Raw genomic sequence first — 16,345 nt, 5'->3', positions numbered from 1 at the left:
TCAGCATTGTAACCCAGCTTTTGATTCATCCCACATCACCCATTTTTCTTACAAAAGATGGCCCACTTGGAGCTTGCATTCCATGTCGAGATTCAACAAAGCAACCTTGGCCACTTACCTATTTAAAGTTTGAGAATAAGTCGAGGGTGTTTCACTCCTGATGCCTCTAATCATTCGCTTTACCTGATAAAACTCTGAGGAGCTCTAACTATCCTGAGGGAAACTTTGGAGGGAACCAGCTACTAGACGGTTCGATTAGTCTTTTGCACCTATACCCAAGTGTGACAAATGATTTTATTAGGAAAAGAATGAACTCACAAATGGACCCTTAAAAATAATATGGTTTAAGATGCGAGCCTTTTGGATTGTCCAATAGAAAGGCTAGATGTTGACATCCATGGAGGGTGAATCCTCTCTCTCCAAATCTTGGGTTTTTAATTAAAAAAGGGTTAGTGGGGGATTTATAAAAAGGGAGAATGAATAGTACACAAAATTTGAGTTTCTCTCACCTTGTATTTCTCCCCTTATTTTGGAGAGTTTTCAATATTGGTTTTTTTCCCTCGCGAAATCAGTTTGACCCAAAAGTTGAGCAACATACCACTTTCCCTCTCTTCTCTATACTGGTGAATTTTCGTCTCCATTGAACCTCCCTCGTGAGAGTAATTAGGGTTTTGAGCATTTTTTTTACCTCTGCACTTTCTTCTCCATGCAGCTCTAGATTTTGGGCGAAACACAGGTTCCCATCTCTCTTTGCATTTTCTCTTGTTTGCTATTTTTTCAATAGGATTTGATGTCATTTCTTACTGTTATTGTTGTTTTATTGCAAATGTTTTTTTGGGTAGGAGGCAAAGGTGCTCATCTCTCTCTCTCTCTCTCTCTCTCTCTCTCTCTCTTCTTTCTTTCCCCCTCTCTCTATGTGTTGTTTCTCTTTTATATTGTGTTTTCAATAGAATTTGATGTTGGTTCTAATTGTTGTTTTTCTATAGAGTTTATTTGAAGCAAGAGACAAAGGTGTTAATCTCTCTCTTTGTTTGGGTTTTTGGTTGTTGTTTTCTTTTCAATACAACATTATGTTAGTTCTAACCTTTGTTGTTGTTTTATTGCAGAGATAATTTTGGGTGATATTGCATAAGTGCTCATCTCTCTGTCCCTCTCTCTTTCTTTCTCTGTGTTTTCTCTTTTCTATTGTTTTTTCAGTATACCTTAAAGTAAATACTAACTCTTGCTATTGTCTTTTGCAGAGATCAATTTGGGAAAGATTGGATAGGTGCTCATTTCTTTCTCTCTCCCACATACTCATACACACTCTCTTTCTTTCTCTTTGCATTTTCTCTTTTCTACTATCTTTATAATAGGGTTTGATGCTAGTTCTAACTTAAAGATCATTTGTTGTTGCAACACTTAACACAAGGTAGAGCAAAGATTTCATAGCTCAATTTATGGGTCAATCTGCCATATTTTGTGGTGCCAAATTTATTAATTTAATTAGTGACTTTTATGTTTGATGGGATTGATGTTTTCTTTTGTCCATCATTTGCAATGGGTTTTCATCAACAACGATTCAATCTTATCTTCAGTAGATCAGCTTATAGAGGTAAATTGGCCCTATTTTGTGTTGTTTCTATTCATGTAGTTATCTAGATATTTTTTGTTAAAAGGGATTCATGATGCAAGTATTTTTTGTACATGCAGGTATTGTACAAGGTTTAGGTGAAGCACGTAATTCTCCATCCACTATTTTGATGTGGTGATTGATTCCTTTGTGCCGGATGATATGGATCTGCTGGAAGTTGTTGGTTCAAAAATCCTCTACTTTATTGGTCTTGTGTGTCCATTCGGATCTTCATGCCAATTGGCAATGATCCATGAAAGTCTTGTATCATATCATCCATATAACACACAATGTGTTGAGTCATGGAATATCTCAGGTGTTAATCCAATGTGCCTATTAAGATTTGCATGCCATATGACTGCTATCCTTGTAATAACTACTCTATAATACCCAAGTTTCATATAATGTATTGAGTCAAATCAAACTCCTATTCATTATAATAAAATTTATTTTGGCAAAATTCTCTGAGCATTCTTATGCTATTGTTTTTATTATATTTCATGTAAATGGTATGATTAAAGTGATGCCTTGAAATTGAATCTATACTTTCTGTGGATGTACATATTCACATGTGTTTCGATATCTATGTTTGTGTTTGTTTACAAAAGTGTAAACATCTCTCAATGCCATGTTGATTTTTATGGCATGTTGGTTACTAGACAGACTTAAAATGCTTATTATTTAGGGGTTAATACATACTTCTTTACATCTAATGCCTAGGTTATAATGCTTGAGAGAAGAACAAGCATTGATGTATGTAACAGAAAAGATGAAGAAGGGAATTGGATCACTAATATATATCATTACTCATCTTGGGTACATATGCGCCCAAGTATGAAGGGAGCTTTCAAGGTGAAAGCATCTGCAAATGCAGATGTATCAAAGCACTGGAAGGGTAAGATTTTAGCTCTCAGACAAAGGAATGTTGATTCTCACCTTGTAATAGAAGCATTTGTACAACATGTATTCATGCAAAAACAAATACATATTGTGTCCACTGTGCCCTTTCAACGAAACATTGCAAATAGTAAGTATTTGCAACTCATTGAGAATGAGAAATTTCATGATATTTATGTAACTACTTGTCTCGTATTTACAGAAGTATACCCTCCAGATTGTTGTGAGTGGAAAAATGTCAGGAGTTTCACATGTTCTTTTAAGTGTTATGACCTGGAAATTGGTAGATTTCTCTTTGAGGGGCATGCAGTTAAGCAGCTCGTCGAGGACCTTGTTTTTCTCTATGACTCCAAGTATATATTGCCCAAGGGGGATTGAGAATATGGAACCCTTGAGTCTATGCACACATCAAATCTCAATAGCATAGAATGGCCATTGTGTAGTAGCGACATTTTACACATGTGTAGCACAAAAATTTCAGCAAACATATTGAAGTATATGAAGCCGAGCATTGGCTCAAAGAATGTACATCTAAGCTTATTCATACCAAGTGCAATTTTTGCACATATGTTCAAGGAATGTAAGGGTATGAGACATACCAAAAGCACGTACATCATAAAAAGTACATCGGAGGATTATGTAACAAGGTTTCTAGGCAAAACTTAGATGTAAAAAATGACTCACAACCCTGACACTCAAGACATGCGTGAAAGTGCAGTTGTTGATGTTACTGTCATTTGTGAGGGCTGTAAGCCCCAAGTGTTGCAAATGGAGGATGATTATCCCTTAAGTATAATGCCCTAGGAAATTACAATGTTAATGTAAAATCCACCAGTTAGCTTCTATTTTAAACTAGATGGTAGGAAAATTCGAAGTCGAGGTGTGTAACGTGTTCGCTTGTCCACTTGTGGGGCACGTCTTAGTAGCCCATCGGGAGGGGAGTCTAGAAAGTGCCACCTGGCACTCGCAAGGAATGTCACAGGGTTTGTGATCTAGGTCTTCTCGAGTCTGCCCTGAAGCAGGAGTATTCGGCGGCCATTCCCACTTAGGATCTACCTGAAGTCAGGGTTGCTTTCCTATCAGCCAAGTCCCTAGGAAGTAGCTAGCGTCGAGCTCCAGATGAACCATTTTGCATAGAAACAATAGAGTCAAAGTGGATTTATGCTGCACTTGGTTCATGGAGAATGGGAAACGAGAGGGATGCGAAGCTCAACCTCTCTGCCCATAAGGCATAGTCCCATTCTGCTCCCCTAAAACAGCATAAATCGGGATTCTAACTCTACTGACTCTAGGTCTTCACACTTTCGTTATCACGTCTTTTGATAAACGTTCCCAGCTAACCGGGACCACCCTTTTGTAGGACGGACCCAAGTCACGTCCACTGCACTTTCCTCAGGTTTCTTAGTTATCTAATTACTTGCCACATTATGTTGATATGCAAAAGCAGCTTCCTTAATTAATCAATTTAAACACAGGTTCCTTCACCCAACTTAGGCACTAACATAAAAAAAAACAATTTCAAGCAAGTTCCTTTTTCAAATATCTGATCTTTATTTATCATAGTCTTGGAATACATCAAGTATCTTGTCCGAAGGCTATCCCAGCAATCAACAGGATTACTGCTCCAAGTTTCGCCCATAGACTAGTACACGGGCCTCGAGATCCCATCTCGAGTCACGTCAGCCTCTTTTGCAGGATTCGGATGCAAGGAATTTACGGCTCGAGTCTCCCCTGGCACCCAAGCATCCTCCTGCTCTAAGCAGAACCCATGGAGAGACCTCTCGCGGCGGGTTCAATCCATATACGCGACATGGCTAACAACCCCCTTGGATAGGGCCAGACAGGAAGTCGGAGGTAACTGAACTTGCCTCTCCCTCCATGCTTTTAACTTGAAGCATTAAGTGTTTTGCCTTGAATTAGTTCCTTGAGCAAAGAAGTTGAAACAATGTACTTAAGTGTACAATCACGATTATTTCTGTGGTCGTTCGTACGAACAACTGCTAAGGTGTGATTCTTTCTTCCCGAATGCTCCCAGCATTCGATCCTGGATCGTTCGTGACTTGGCAAGATTCCAAGGGCTTGGCAAGCTAGGTTGCTTGTTTTCCCTTTTTCTTTGGGTTAGGGTTTGTACCCTACCGACCCTAATTATCCATTACCTTAGGTCTCCTTGTACTATAGTCAAATTTGGTCAATTTGCTTCTTAACAATTCACAATTTCCCTAAGTTTGACAAATCGGTCCCCAAAAGAGAGAGTTGTAGTAGGGCGACTACTCGACTTCTAACTTGTAATTAGATCTCACCTCTCTTGGCCTAAGATGTAGTAATAGCATCTTATGATTTAGTTGCAATAGCATCTGACCTTGCAAACTATTTGCACGAGATGCCTATCTTAAGGAATTACATCCCTTTGTTGATATTATTAGTATTCGTGTCCTAAGGGGGTGTTGGCAGAGCAGGGGAGCGTGGCACGTTGGCGGAGCATGGGGGCGGCACTAAAATCACGGGGTAGGGGGTGGCGCCTACTACCACGAGGGGGGGCTCCCATTTTATAGTGGGGAGGGGGGTGGTTTATGAGGGGGAGACACCTGTTCAATAGCCACCATCCCTCCACCTAGGGGGTGCATGCCCCGCTCTCCCTCTTTTACTCCCTCTCTCTCTCTCTCTCTCTCTCTCTCTCTCTCTCCTCGACATGCTGCCAGCGGGGAGAGAGAGGGAGTGGTAAAAAAAATTTGAATTAAATTTAATTTTTTTTAAGAAAGGGGGTGTTCTTATGCACGGGGGGATGCTAAATCCTCTCCCTCTTAGAGGAATCAAGATGTCCTCATCTCCAGAAGATCTGGGGGTATTGTTGGTTGAGAGTATTTTCATCCATCCAGGTGGCATCCTCTTTGGGATAATCTTTCCACTGGATGAGGTATTCTCTCAAGGTCCTTGATCTCAAATGCCTCTCCCTAACATCTAGGATTCTATCAGGCCGTTGTCGTATTGCTGCGCATTCGAGGTGTGAAAACCACCCAAAAGTTGTGTGTGATTTGATACTTTGTACATACTTAGTTGTTGTGTTTACATTTATTTTCTGCGTATGAGTATAGTGGGGAGAAGTTGGAGGCATAGTGGTGAGCATGATGAGATGCTTTCAGCCTATGTTGAGCAAGGTCAAGTGGAAAGCACAACTGATGCTGGTGAATGTGTTACACGTATTTGTTTAGGAACTTTGCCTTCTCCTTCTCCAGCTACATCAAAAATACCTAATGATACCAAGCCTCCACATCCAGGAGTTGGGAAGAAGGAGCCCAAGCATATTGGACGCTTTGATGTTTTCGAGGATGACCCAGATCAAGATAGTGTAGATTCACCTCATGGGATCAAGAGCTTGCAGCAGAGCAGAAAGGAGAAGAGAAAGAGACTGTTGCAAAAGATGATGACGAGATCCTTTTTGAAAGAGACCTTGAAGGCCTTAGAGTATCTTCATCATCATGGACATATTCACCGAGATGTTAAGGCAGGGAATATTCTTGTTGATGGAAATGGTGCTGTGAAACTTGGGGACTTTGGTGTTTCTGCTTGCATGTTTGATACTGGTGACAGACAATGATCAAGGAACACTTTTGTTGGAACCCCATGCTGGATGGCACCTGAGGTTATGGAGCAAGTTCATGGGTATGATTTCAAGGCTGATATTTGGTCCTTTGGGATCACAGCCTTGGAGCTAGCACATGGGCATGCCCCCTTCTCGAAGTACCCTCCTATGAAGGTACTTTTGATGACCTTACAAAATGCCCCTCCAGGGCTTGACTATGAGAGAGACAAAAGGTTTTCAAAGTCATTCAAAGAGATGATAGCAATGTGTTTGGTGAAAGATCCTACAAAACGTCCAAGTGCAGAGAAATTGCTCAAGCACTCTTTCTTCAAGCATGCTCGCTCTGCTGAATACGTTGCTCGAACAATATTGGATCCTCTTCCTCCTCTTTGGGAATGTGTGCATGACTTGAAGATGAAATATGCCGCACGTCTAGCTCAAAAGAAAATGCCGTATGGGGAGCAAGAAGAGAGGTCTCAGAATGAGTACAAGCGAGGTGTTAGCGGTTGGAATTTTGATTTAGAAGACATGAAGGCACAGGCTGCTCTAGACGATGTTGAAGTTACTGCTGTGAAGGAAGAGCCATTTTTAAAGGAAGGTGAGAAGAAAACCATGGATGCCTTGGCAGCTTTAGGCTTGCGAGCATTACGGTATGCACGGGAAGTTGAAAAGGTGGAGGCCGCTTTTCTGCGTGTGGTATGCTATGAAAAGGAAGAGTGGCTAAAAAGGGGCTGCTTTTCCTCGGAATTCTGCGCGATTGGGACCAGGGGTGCTTTTCTAGTTCGGGGAGAAAAGCCAATTTGGGGAGGAATGGAAGAAAAAGCACGGAAGAGGGCTGCACAGTGTGGGTGAAAGAGGAATTGCAAGGAGGAAGAACCAATAGGAAAGACGAGAAGAACAGGGGAAGGATTTCCAGAGTCGAAGAGAGGGGAATTTCTTCTTGTCGTGATAAAATGGCACTTAATTTCCTGTTCTTCTTCTTCATTTACAGAGCAAGCAAGCGTCTCTTTGCAGGCAATCAACCCGCATCCCCTGAGAATCTCGCAGCACAGGCTGCAGGGATCTATCAGCAATCACACGCTCTAAAGAGATCAAATCATCTCCTCAGTTTCATGCTGCTGCATTGATTGCGCAGGTTGTCCAGGCTGCCCGATTTTGTACTGAGATCAGGGTTTTGATTCTCTAGGAGCAATCACTACTGCACATACAGAATCGAGAGCATTCATAAATCATGCAATAACAACTGTGGAATTGCCTCCTGCATGCCATAACATCTAGGAATTGGACTGTACACAGAGAATTCAAAGCATACAGAAAAGCATTCATAAAAGCCATGCAACCCGCAGGGCAGTACTCAGTCGGTAGCTACTATACAGCATCTTCCAGAACAGTGGCTGCGGTTCCTGATCCCTATCCCTATGTTGAAAGTAGAGAAAATATGTGAGCGATGGCGACGGGAGGGGACTCCTTCTTTTAGAAAGAGCTGAAATTGTCAAGGCTGTGAAATGGAGTAGAACTCTATTAAATATTCATCTGGAGGTGCCATGGGGACAGCATGGAATCAAGATGCTTCTGTTGCAACTGTCATGATCACCTTGTTCACAGACTTTAATTTCAATCTGGAATGATCGTTCTAGACAACAACTTTTCTAAGGTCACAGAAGTTGCGTGCTAGAGAGCATATTTGAGGCATGACCTGGGAAGAAGGAAGGGAGACACAGCCGTGCTGAAGGTAGATACAAAGCAGAGGCCACATAAATTTGATTGCATAAGTAGACAGCAGGAAGCAACACTTTCCCTTCAAAACCAAATAGGCCACTCTCCAAAGGGTAATCCTAAGGGCTCTTAACAAAATCTCAAACAGCTGACCTATGCAAAGCAGTGAGCTGGATATGGAAAGAAACTTCATAGCCCAAGTTAGATCCCATTTACAATTGAAATCAGTACAACAGTGCAGTAATATCCTTCTCCAAAGGGTATGGACACAACAATGATCACAGGCAAAGGCACACTAAAGCTAAGGCTGTGAAGTTTAAAATAGTGGTGAGGAAGGTCACTGAAGTCTTCCCTAAAGACCTCTTTATAAAGAGACTTCCAAGAGGTGTAGAAGAATTCATTAAGACCCAATAGAAATGTGTGTAGGCAGCATGGATGCAACTCAAAGTGAAAGAGGCTGAAACTGTTGTCAATTGTGAGCATTTGAAATCTTGCTTCTCATAAGCTTGGACTCTAATAAGAGCTTGTATACATGGTATGGGTCAATTGCATGGATCACATGTGGATTTATTATGGTATCACTCTATGCTTACAGTGAAAACTTGGCAGTAATACAATCGTTATTTGACATCATATTTGTCTTGATTATTTGCTTCGCTTAATCTTCCGTCTTGGAATTTCTCAAGAACTTCTGTAGTTGCGACATTGCTTTCGAAACCCTTCGACACCGTAACTCAAGGACTCCTTGGCTAAGCATTACAATTTGTCGATCATCTAGTACATGATTCAGATTAGGTAGATACTTTTTCAATAGGCTAACATGGAATACATTATGAATCTTTAGAGTTGTGAGCATCTGTAGTCTGTAAGTATTAGGCCCTAGGTGCTTGATGATCTTATAAGGTCCACAATACCTCAGACTTAGCTTCTTGTACTCTCCCAAGGATAGTGAACTCTTTTTAGGGTGTACACGGATGAAGACCATATCACCTTTGACGAAGGATCTGTCCTGTCGTTTTGAGTTAGCGTAGGCCTTCTTTCTATCCTTAGCAGCTTGAATGCCTTGTCTTATTGATTTGATTTAATCATCCATGTCTTCCAGCATCTGTCTTGAAGCTTCTACCCCCTCAAAGTTGGATCCCAGAAGTTCAAAGGGTTACGACAATCATGCCCATACAATGCTTGGAAAGGGGTCATCTGAATACTTTGTTGGTAAGAAGCATTGTAAGCAAACTCAACCAGTGCTAAGTATTGAATCCACTTTTTGGGTTCATTTCAATACTTTTTGGGTTCACGATAGTAGTATGCCCTAAGTATATCTTCAATGACTTGATTGACTCGTTCTGTTTGACCATCAATTTGGGGATGGTATGCTGTGTTGAAACAGATTTGAGTTCCAATAGCCTCAAAGATAGCCCTCCAAAAGTGTGATGTGAAAAGGGAGTCACGATAACTAATGATTCTTCTGGGTAACCCATGAAGTTTGAATATTTCCTTGATGAATAATCTTGCGATGTCTGAAGCTTTATAGTTTGTCTTAACAGGGATGCGATGTGCGACCTTGGTGAGCATATCTACTACAACCAAGACAGAGGCATATCCTCCCTGAACTTGGGGTAAGCCAACAATAAAGTCCATACTAATGAACTCCAATTTCATTTGTGGAATGTCAAGTGGTTGCAATTTCCCAGGCATTTTAACATGTTCTGCCTTAATGCGTTGACAAGACAAACATTCCGTGACATATTTGAGTATGTCTCCCTTGAGCCTATCCCAAAAATAGATCTTTCTGACCGTGTTAAGGGTCTTGACATAACTAGGATGTCCTGAGAAAGGGGAGTCATGCGCTTCCCAAAGTATCTTCTACTTGAGAGTTTGGCTTGCAAGGATACATAATCTTGTCCTAAAGTAGACAAGTCCACTACAGACAGAGAATTCTTGATACTTCATCTTTAGCTTCGGGTATCGATCCTTGATGTGGATCTCCCTTAGCAATTTCTGATAGTCGGGGTCATGACATGCCTCTTCTTTAGCTAGCTCAAGAATTGGGTTGTTTGGCATTGATACCTTTGTGGCTAGAGGTCTTTCTGTCGATGGATCTTGCAAAATAAGGGAATTTAGAAATGCCTTGTGACTGAGTGCATCAGCAACTCCATTCTCTTTTCCAGGCCTGTATTTGATTTCAAAATCATATTCTTCTAGCACTTCAATCCATTGACATTGCCTCATATTGAGCTCATTCTGGGTGAAGATCCATTTAAGACACTTGTGGTCCGTCACTAAGGAAAATTTGTTACCTAGCAAGTAATGTCTCCAAAGTTTGAGGGCAGGGATGACATCCAACAGCTCCAGATCGTGGGTAGCATAATTCCTTTCATGGCTCTTCAATTTCCTTGAAGAATATGCTACCGGATGACCTTCTTGGATAAGCACACATCCTAAAGCAAGTATGCTAGCATCAGTTACCACTTCAAACTCCTTACTAAGATCAGGAAGTTTCAGGATGGGTGCTGATACTAAGCTTTGATTTAGTTTGTCAAAGTTGGCCTGTTCGGTAGGTGACCATACAATTGCTACTTGCTTCTTTAGTAGGTCAGTCAAAGATGCTACAATCAAAGCATAATCTTTGATGAAAATCTTGTACCATCTTGTCAATCCAAGAAAGTTACGTATTTCTTTGATAGAAGTTGGTGTTGGCCATCCCAGAACGTCTCTGAGCTTACCTGGATCTACAGAAATTTCTTCTGTTGATACAATGAATCCCATATATTCAATCTTTCGCTTGAAAAATGTGCACTTCTTCTTCTTGGCATAAAGCTTGTGTGCTCTCATTGTTTCAAGAACAATGCAAAGCTGGGGTTCATGATCCTTTCCTTGTTTTGAGTAGACTAGGGTATCGTAAAAAAAGACGAGTATGAAGTCATCAAGATAGGGCCTAAAGATATCCTACATTAACTTGTTGAAGGTAGCAGGAGCATTCGTCAACCCGAATGACATCTCTAGGAATTCGAAGTGTCCATACCTTGTATTGAACGCAGTCTTCGGGATATCTTCTTCTTTGATCCTTATCTGATAATATCCAGATCTGAGATCTATCTTTGAGAAGATCTTCACCCCTTGAAGACATTCAATTAATTCATCTATTTTTGGAATGGGGTATTTATTTTTTATGGTTGCTTGATTCAACCCTCTGTAGTCAATGCATAGGCGAAGCGCTTCATCTTTCTTCTTTTGGAACAACACTGGAGCTTCCCATGGAGAACTGCTAGGACGGATAAAGCCTTGATCTAACAATTGCTTGAGTTGCTCTTTCAGTTCGACAGCTTCTGGGATGGACATTTTATATGGCCTCTTTGCGACCAAAGTAGCTCCTGGCACAAGTTTGATTTCATGGTCGACTTCCCTTTGGGGAGGAAGTTCCCTCAGATCTTCAAGGAATACGTCTGCGTATTCCTTTAACCATGAAGATTCTTCTCCAAATTCATGATTCTGATCTAGCTTATTTAGTTTAATCATATAGACAGGTAGACCCTTTTGAACGCCTTTTATTATCTGTGTTTCTTTTTCCAACTGTATTTTTGGCGTACCAGTCTCACCTTGAGTCGTGACTAGTTCCCCTTCAGAGTTGCGGAAGGAGACTTGGCCCTTCCCACAGTGGATGTGGGCATCATTGGGTATTAGCCAATCCATTCCGAGTAAACATTCGTGGACACCTAGGTTCATTACCATGAATCTCACAGAAGTTGGCTTCCCAGCCAGTAGGAATTTCACCTTAGCAATTTGCCTAGAACAAGTGACCTCACGACCATTTGCTAATTCCAAAGTAAAGTAGGTGCATCTATTGTGGCTATCTCTAATCTCTTTGCACAGATTGGTGAGATGAAGGAATGTGTACTGCAACAGTCAATCAAGGTTTTGAAGCTTTTACCTTGATATTCTGATGGAGTTTGAATCACCAAGAATTGGTGATTTGGACCCTTCTTGTGAAGAGTGGCGTGAACCGTTGCCCTCTCAATGTCAGCATCCATGGATGGATCTTCTTCATTGTCTAGCTCCTTGGTGGAAACAATGGAGTTTCTCCCTCTAGCCATAACGGTGGTTCCTTGGCCATGAGTGGCTCTATTTTGACCTTGGAATTGCCCCTGGGGATGCCCTCTGCCAAGCTTGGGACAGAGTCCCTCTCTTGAAGTGTCTGGGCTCGTTGCAATGGAAGCAATGTGGGTTGGGATCATTGCTTTGTGTTGGAAAAATGTTGTTGACAGCATTGACCCTAACTTTCTTTCTTTGGCCCTGATTCTAACCCTGTGCTCTCTTAGTTTGAGCCTTAGACATGCCCTTATTCTGATCTTTGTAAGGCCGAATCCTGTTGTTCCTTGGTTTGGTCTGCACCTCCTGTATTATTGGAGCAGCTCGAATGAGTGCGTCTTGTAGGTCCATTGGGCGCATTGATTCCAATCGAGTGTTTATGGGTGGATTCAACCCACTACGAAATTTTGACACCTGCTGTGTCATATCCATTGGGGGTGCATACTTTAGGAGTGAAACGAACTTCGAATAATGTGCTTCAAGGGATAGTCCTAACTACTTCAAGTCATAGAATTCATTCATCTTTTGTGTGTGGTAGGCAGGTGGCAAATACCTCCCTCGCACAGCTTTCTTAAGCTTATCCCAAGTGACTGCCTCTCTGAGATCGCTTGGTCTCTACACCACTGTTTCCACCAAAGTCTCGCTTTGCCTGTTAGCTTAAGTTTGGCGAGCATGGCTTGGTTAGCAGGTGTAGTTCCTACTATCTCAAAATAGTCCTCCATGGACTCAATCTAGATCTCGGCATTAGCTTGAACAATCCTTCCCTTGCCATCAAACTCGGGTGGCTTAATTTGTTTGAGAAGGAATTTCTTCTCTTGAGCCATAGCTGGACTTAGTGCAGGAGTCAGATTTGGTTTGTGTGCTTGGGGTTGCGTCTGAACAATAAGATTCTTTACGTTAACATCTTATCATAAGTTCCCATATTATGTTAATATGACTAGCACAGCTTTTTAGCTAAGTGATTTAATCACTTAACATTTCTGTTAACATTTATGATCACGATAGACAATTGTGACAATTGTAAAAAGTCTTATTTATTCATGAAGGCATAACCCCTTGAGTACACTTATTTTGGATAAGTGGGACAGGCTGATTGATACATCAGTTTGGGAAAAATAGGATTGTGCTACAATCGGCTACAGGGACGGAATAATAATATGGAGTGGAGTCATGGATTTTCAGGAAACAATAAGTCATAGGAAGCTTGGGATATCCCTTCCTTTGATGCTCGTTCTTCTCATAGCGCCCTAACGCTTTGATTCTGTTAGGAGAGATCACCCGGGCTACTTCTTCATAAACATACTTGTTCTGCTTGACATACCGACCGCTGTCGTGTTGCTGCGCATCCGAGTCGTATACACCTCCATTTCTTTTGTTGTGCATTTGTGTTAGCATTTTAATAATCCGCATCCAATGTATATATTCCCTTAATTCATGCGCCTAATCTAGACGTTCATTCTGGTGATGACTTTTATGACTATGTTGAAGCCACTAACCAGGCTGCCCATATTTAAAATCTTCTTGGAGATTTTTGTGAACATGATGAATATTTTGCTGCTTGGGGCGATGCTGATCTCATTGAGAATATTCTTCAAATTCCTGATTATGTTGCTACTTCTGCTGATGCAATTATTACCCACCCACCTCATTCTGCTGGAAACAGAGATCATAATACTCAACAGAATGAGGTAACGTTCAGTCATGTAATTCCTGCCATCAACACTAATATTTCAAGCATGCCTAAAAAGGCTGCAGAAGCAGCCATTCCTGCAGCAATAAAAGAGGTTGGTCCTCTTACACAAGAAAATTCAAAATGGTCAATCCCCTCTTCCTCTTTGGAAACTTTAAAGGGTCCATTTCCCTCTCTAAAGATAGCTAAGTCACAAAGTGCTAGCCTATTCTGGGGAGATAAGGGGATATTTTTGAAAAAGGAAGAATGGCGGGCTGTGGGGGAGCAGAAGATAGGCGCCGATTCGGGATGTAGACACAGCCCCTATACTGCTGAGCCCATAGAGAACCGCCATAGCCACCTTCACGAGAAGACAGGGAAATTTGGGGTGACATTTTTTTTCAATCTATGAAGGAGGCCATGTGGAAAACGACAATGATGAAGGGGCAGAAGCTAAGGGTCTTAACTGTTAACTGAGGGCAAAGAGTGGCATCGATCCTGAGACCATGGTCATCCAATTGCTTCCCCAACTTCGACATCCAACCAGCATACACGATCTCAATCTTCGAGAGGTATGGGAATCGGATGCAAAGAGAGAACAATGCAGATTCGAATGGATGGAGGTCGCAACCAACCTTGAGGGCATGTCGATGCTGCCGCTCGAGGTCGTAGAAACGATGACTGACTAGGGAGATGGCATTGAGGTCTGCGACCTGTAGCTCCACAGTCCGAGAAGGGCTCAAAATCAAAAACCATCCTTGCAAGGTCGACTCCATCTGGAATATTTGTTGATCATGGAATCAGTATTGCCATTCTGAGGGCGGCAACTCTTCAGGGCCAGCGCCTGCTGGAATATGGGCAATTCGTCAATTTCTGGTGGAACGGCTGATGAAGCATGTCTCAGCTTTAAAAGGTTATATTGAGGATGGGAAGCTTTTGGCTTAGGGTGCAAATCAAGATGATGAGCTCATTGATTACTACAATCAGTTGCGAAATGGAATGTTGGAAGCTTATTCAGGAATTTCCCAAGGATTCAAGAACACAAAGCCGGAGCTGATGTTACCATATGCGGGCCATATTTTGCAGTTCATTGAAAGCATTGCTGCAGATGTACACAGGGATGATGCAGTCACAAAGGCAGGAGTAGGTGTTTTGGGTGTTTTAACTGATACCTTGGGTGCGACTGCTGCAGCTTTGTTTCACTCTTCTTCATTCTACAAGAACTTTCTACAGCAGTGCCAGGCATCTGATGATCAGCAGCTGAGATAGCAGAATGGCACATTGTTTACATAAACATCCTCGTCCATTGTGTTTTGCAAATAAGTTGAGATGATGGTGTTGTGCTGATTTGCCCGTTTGACAGTGTTGGCATCTTTGCTACTACTGTTGCAGCTGTAAGGTTGATTGGACATTTTTCTATTGTACTGAGGTTGGAGTTGAATACATGTATCAGAGTAACTGGTAGTGAAAAAAGTCATGTTACATGCTGAAGATGCTCGACTGTAATTTTAAACATGCTGCTGCAATTGTTGATGTGGATGAACCAGAGCTTGTAGAAGGAGAACCATTCTGTCCAGCTTGCTTACAGATCACTCTAAACTGTTTTAAAACCTAAGGATGAGTGGAAATTGAAATAAAATATAAGGATCTTTGGTTACCAAAGAGAGGATCACTTGTTGAAATACCAAAACTGTTCATGACAGCATATCAAGAACATGGGTTTGTTCAGTTTCTTTGTTGTAACTCTATGATTATGACAAGGAATATAGTGAACTTTGACTTCCAATATTTGAGATCTTCTTGTTAGTCTTTATTTCTTGATGTACCTTGAACCCCGTGTTCTGCAGCCCTTGCATGAACTCTACGACATTTCTGGTGAACCCGACGTGAAATTGCTGCGTCATCAGCAAGATGGGAGACTCGCAAGAAGAGATGACAGATGATAATGTTATGAAGAACCTGTTTCAGTCATTTACCATGTATATGCAGCAGCAAGCGCATGCAAAACGAGACAGTGATGCTATGGATGCCTTGAAAGCTGTCCAATAGGAGATGAAGCAGTTTAATGGCCAGCAAGTGTCAACTTACCTGCATTTGTATGAAGAAAAGATGAAGTTTTTTGGGGTTTCTCAAGATGTTTGGAGCGGCTACTTCTTGCGGATCGTGGTGCACGCTCTTGAAGGTCGAATTGCAGAAATTCAAGAGGCACATGCAGGTTGGGCTGAATTTAAAAAGGCATTAAAAGATGAATATTTCTTGGAGGATACAGGTCTTATGAATCGCATGAATTTTTTAGCATGGGTTTCTATGGCTAATAAGGGACTTTCTGTTACCGCTCTTCTGCGAGAGTTTGAAAGCCGTTATGATCAGCTGGATGGGACAGAACAGCAAGCTTTGGAGATGTAGAAAGTGGAGTTATTTTTGCAAGCTGCAGATGTTGATTTACAGGAAAAGTTGGATGATCTTTTGGAAGATCAAGCTACTGATTCAGGTTTAAAGACTGAGTGGAGACATGTCATTGATGCTGTGAATGCTCTTGTCAAGAAGCAGCGCAGGAGAGTCAGATTGCATCGAAATACAGGATCAGTTCCTGAAAAATCCTTGGAGACTTCTTCTTCTACCCCTGCTGCTTCTTTGCCTAAGCCTATTCCTCCTGTTATGAATCCACCAGTTCCTGCTGCTCCAGTGCCCTTATCTGTAGATGATGTTATTAAAGGCTTGGCGGATTTGACAATTGAAGCAGTCAAAGCTGAAGTTGGTAAGTTAAAGGAGCAACTTATGTCAG

At 41.6% G+C, this 16,345-nt stretch overlaps 1 pseudogene; it reads right to left on the bottom strand.

The window, feature by feature from the left end:
- Nucleotides 1-849, bottom strand: part of LOC148039321 (25S ribosomal RNA) — a 2,573-nt pseudogene extending 1,724 nt beyond the window's left edge.
- Between the last annotated feature and the right edge of the window lie 15,496 nt (nt 850-16,345).

This window comes from Lygodium microphyllum, chromosome 3 (assembly GCF_053477565.2).
Source record: "Lygodium microphyllum isolate KBCC chromosome 3, Lygodium_microphyllum_v1.1.10, whole genome shotgun sequence".
Taxonomy (NCBI): domain Eukaryota; kingdom Viridiplantae; phylum Streptophyta; class Polypodiopsida; order Schizaeales; family Lygodiaceae; genus Lygodium; species Lygodium microphyllum.
This window is presented reverse-complemented; position numbering and strand designations above follow the sequence as displayed.